Here is a 5,243-nt window from a genome sequence, read left to right on the forward strand (position 1 = left end):
AGGGACCTGGGGCAGTGATTTTACAAACTTATTTCAAATGCCTTAAAGATATTTTCCAAATGAAATCGTGTGCAATACCTCACACACAAAACAGGGGGGAACCCATGCTGGGCCAGAACCCTGTTTCTGATTGTCACATCGTAAGCTGATGAGGCTGCCACTTCAACTCGCCAATTGCCACCATACGTGTGGGGATTGGTGCAGAAGGGGAGGACTCCACAGCTCTTCTCAGTGAATCTATAATACATTTCTTCCTGTTATAGATGTGCTCACTCAGCTGTTTGGGAATCCTGCTGTCATCTACTCTTCCCAGGGGACTCAACCTGCTTTAGTTCCTCATTCGGGGAGAGGCAGGAAGTCTGGGAAACATAACCTGGCGGTAGGGCCAGGTGCAACTGAAAGTCAGTGGTGCTGTTCTTATTACGATTATAAAAACAGAAAAGAGCAGATTTCCCTTCTGGTGCCTCTCAAGGTCAGGGAGAGTTTTAACACATCAGGAAGGAAGGAAGAATCTCTTCCTGAGAGTGGTCTGTGGGCCAAGCACTGCCATGGACATTATTTCATTTTATTCAATCCTCACTGAAATCTTGTCAAGAAGTTATTATCAACTCCATTTTGCAGATGAGGAAACTGAGTCTTGGAATGGCCAGATAACTAAGCCACGCTCCTCCAGCAAAGGGCAGAGGAGCTCATGTTCAAACTCAGGTCCTCATCTCCCAGAACTATGCTCTGTCTATTTCAATTCTGTCTATCGGTTCCTAAGAGCAACTCTTGAGCATCTCCATCTTCTTGTGAAGCTTGATCCTTTTCGTCTATTTCTTTTGCATAAAATATGGTAAAAGGACTAATACAATGGCATCCATTATCCATGATCTCCTATTGACATTTGTTTTAAACAAGTTTCATAAAGGTCTTTTCTTATTTACAGAGGAGATCACAGTCCAGGCAGACTTGGGGAGATCAAAGCTTAGTGGCAGTGCTTGGGCTGGAACCCAGACCTCTGCTTCTTCTTCCAGCACCTATACTATGCTGTCTGTTAAGGCCTTAACTTCGTGGAAAAACCATTTTAATATGAAAGAAGAGAAGCCTCCCCCCCAATGCAGCTGAGAAGACTCTATTTGCAGTCCCAGAAATAAGCAATTCCCTTTCAGGCATCTGTCCAGGAAGCTGGGGTGGAAAATTTGAGTTTGGGGTAGTCTCTGTAACTTGCCAGAAACTCACATTCATCCTAGAGATTTTAATAGTTTAGTCGTAGATTTCAATTGTAGCTAACATTTGCACTTAATCTTAACACAGGGTATTTTGTCTGATTTCACTCAGTAGATCCAACTGAGTGTGAGTTGGAAGTGTATGATTTTCCTCTGCAGGGACATTTTTCTGTGTGTATTTTTGGAATGGTTCTTTATTCTGAATCATGTCCACATACACCTTCCAGTAGCTTCTTGGCTCAGCCAGAGTTTATTTCCTTTGATATGATGTTGAGTGAACAGTCTTTTAAATCTTCATCTCTATTCCTGGATCGATCCAATTTGTTTATATATTTCACAAAACACCTTGCTATTGTTAATAGCATCTGCTGCATTGGTATTTGATTTTTCAGAGACCATATTTAGCATTTTTACCAAAATGAATCGTTGGCTTCCTGTCAAACTTAATATCAAATCATCTCTTAGCCTGTATTGTTTCTGCTAAAGATAATGATTTTTTTTTTCAAGTGAGATATAGTTAACTGTTCTTTCTATAGAGCTCATTTCTTTCTTCTGGAAGTTACAAAACACTTAAAGCAGTTATCTGAGGCTTGATTTTTATTTAAGGGAAATGAAGCAACTACATTTTTTTTCTCCCTTTTATCAAACATTATAAAAATATGAGGTTGTGCTAAAAAAGAAAGAAAGAAAGAAAGAAAGAAAGAAAGAAAGAAAGAAAGAAAGAAAGAAAGAAAGAAAGAAAGAAAGAAAGAAAGAAAGAAGGAAGGAAAGAAAGATTATTAAACCCTAAACCCTAAGAGATGAAGAAACGTCCTTTTGGCCAATTCAGTCTTGGAGCTAATACTGTGTGTGACCAATTAAGTGCAAATTCCTTTTTGATGACACCGTATGGGTGGGTATATATTTGTCCTTGGTGTCCTCTGTTGGCTTGTCCTAAGAGGATGTAAATAGAGACAAGGGAACAGAAGAGAGCCATGCTGTGCTCAGGCAGCCATAGCCCCCCTCTTTCCTCCTACATCAGCCCTGCCCATGCTCCCCAGGGAGAGGAGGGGAAGAGGGGTGAGCACTGCTTCTCCACTTGCTCTGCTGTTAAATAACAGAGGGCCTCCAGCAGACAGGAGGCTACCTGCAGAGAGGATGAGCAAAGAGCAATGCCAGGGAGGAGAGGAAGGCAGAGGGAGGGTGCAGCCCACTTCTTTCTGTCTCTCATGTTTGAAATTGGTGACTTCGCAGGGGTTGAGGTTGGGAAGGTTGTACAAAGATCCTAGTGGCCTCTGGATACCGTTCTAACTTGTTATTATGGCATTTGTGCAGCTCTTTCCTATAAAGGGAATTGACAGCATACCTTGGCTAAAAAAAACTTCTCCCTATGTGGCATTTAGCCCTTCACACATCTCTTGGAAGGAGAAGCCATATCTGTGTGAGACTCGTCTCCTTCTTTTTTCTACTTATCGAGGAGCAGTATAGCCCCTGGAGACCCTGTAGTCAAAGCAGCCCATAAAGGCTAGCTGCAGAAAGCAACAGGGACCTTTCCTCCAGGCTGAGCCTGCAGTCAAGGCGGACCTTGACACTTTTGCAGCAGAGACCAGCTAGAGGGTGACGGCATTACTAGACTTCTTCAGGGCACGGTCCTAGCCCACAGTGCAATCTCTTCACACTAAGCAGAATATCAGCGATGGGTCTTGTGCTAAGAATGCCTCTTCCAGCCACCCCAAAATACATTTGGAGCATGCTCTTAGCTCTAGAAATGGAACTAAGTATTCCTTTGATCCTAAAATGGTATCCAATATTGCTATATGACCATACTTCATTTACTGGAGAACAAGGATTCCGATTGAGTTTTACAGATAACCGAAGCATAAGCCTTGAAATGCCTAAACTTTGTTCCAAATTTTACTGTTTTCTAATAGCTGATAAGACCTTTTTTCCTATGGCTTTTTGTACATTTTCTTGCCCTACTAAACAGAAAATAGTCACATCCCAACTAATGATGGAAGTTGGACCAATTTTTCATTTAGAAATGTATTGCCCTTAATTTGAAGCATACTCTGTGGTTAGTGACTCCTTTCACTAACTCAAAGATATTAAGGAAAAGACCCCGTTTTCTCAGCTGTGAAAGAGGTATGCCATCCAACAATAACTAATATTAACTCGACCTTCATGATATGACAATCTCTTTTCTGGGAGCTCTCAGTGAATTAGCTCATTGCAATTTCACTACAACCTTATGAGTTAGGTATTATTATTATCTCCATTTTTACAGAAAACAGGCTGGCAGAAATTGAATTACTAGCTAAAAGTGGAGCTGGTATTAGAATCAAGGTCTGGCTGATCCCAAAGCCCTTTGTAAACTGTCTAAAGGCTCGTTGCCTCTTAATATGATGGGGAAATAGAGAAGACTGACCCTGCGGAAAGTCCATCTGAGTCCATCCTCGCATGGGATCAGCGGGTCAAAAAACTACTATTAGGATGAAAAACTGACCATTGGAATTGGCAATGACAAGGCCACATCTTGACCTTGACAAGAGCTACTTTGGATAAGTGGTGAGCTAGAAGCCTGTTTGCCTTTAAGAGCAAAAGGAAAAAGTGAACACAATGAGTATAGACAAATCTTTTGATGAATTTTGTTGAGGGCAGCCAAGAATTGAGAGTGGTAGTTGAAGAGAGAGGTGGAACCTAGAAAGGATTTTTTTAAAGAGAGAAATATAGTAGCATGTGTGTATACTGATGTAAATGATTTAAAACAGAGGAAAAATTAATTTAGGTTAGAAGGAGGAAAAGTCACATGAGAGGGTACAGGATTTGATCCACAATGGAGGAGTTGGTCTTAGATGGAGTATAGATGGTTTATCCACAGTAACAAGAGAGCAGGAAGGTAAGTAAACCAGGCAAATGTGGAGTGATTACTGGGCTGCACTAAGATATACTTGAAGTTAGAAGTCACAAACTGAAAGTAAGACCAGGCAACATGATGGCATGCTTCTCCAATCGTGTTTTAGCTGAGTGCTAGAAGAAAGGAGATAAAGAATTAGATTTTATCAGGGTTATGGTTTTTCTAAGGATATAACATGTTGAGAGAGGGAGAGAGAGAGAGAGAGAGAGAGAGCAGGATTTGAGTATGTATGTAAAGGAGAAATGATAACAATAAATCTGAAACCAAAGTGGGCATAGGAGAAAGGAAGGTCATGAGGAGAGTACATGACAGAGAAAATTTATTGGGTAAGCAAATTATAGGAGCCGTTAGGGTTAAGGAGACATTGAATTAGATAATAGAATGAGTTGGAAAGGCAGAGGTGGTGGTTGAAGAGTGGAATGCTTGACAGTGATGGTGTCACTATGAGACCAGAGAGCTGAGGTTGTTGGAGGTCAAAGGAAGGGAGAGGATGTTGAAGAGTTGAGAGACCAGAGTATGAGAAGAATCTATTATGTGGATTCGGAAATTCTTATCATGGGAACGGTATTGGGGAAAATAACAGTGAGCCAGATACTAATATTTTTAAGGAATGAGGTAGAATAACCCAAGGGTTGGCATATGGCTGCAATAAGTAGAGTAATGTGGTCTATTATTTTCAAAGAGAGCCAGATTTGATCAAAGTAAGAAAATGAAAGACATTCAGACAGGAGGCTGTGGATGTTGGAGATTTTGTTGGTAATGCACCATGAATTCCTGAAGACAAATGGGAGGATTTCAAGAAGTGGGAGGGGATGGCATAATGTGTGCATTCTCCCAAGCACTTTCACCTCTTGGATTTGAGAGCTCAGATTGTCCAGAGTGGGGAAAAAAGAAGATAGAAAGGTAGGTTAGGCAGCTCAAGAATGGTTGCTTTGATGGGAAGGATGCCCCGCCCTGCTTCCCCATGAGCTATGCTGGCTGGTTAGAGTGGCTTCTTTCTGTTCTCCAAGGTAATTTGTATGCCCAAAGCTGACAGTGGGAAACCCAGAGATGGCTGAGTAGTGTCTACAGAATTAGAGCACATTGGCACAGATCCAGGGGCCCTCAGGCTGGAGCAGCTGGTGATCTGATGACTTTGAGAC

Source organism: Pteropus alecto, unplaced genomic scaffold (assembly GCF_000325575.1).
Source record: "Pteropus alecto unplaced genomic scaffold, ASM32557v1 scaffold12, whole genome shotgun sequence".
NCBI lineage: Eukaryota > Metazoa > Chordata > Mammalia > Chiroptera > Pteropodidae > Pteropus > Pteropus alecto.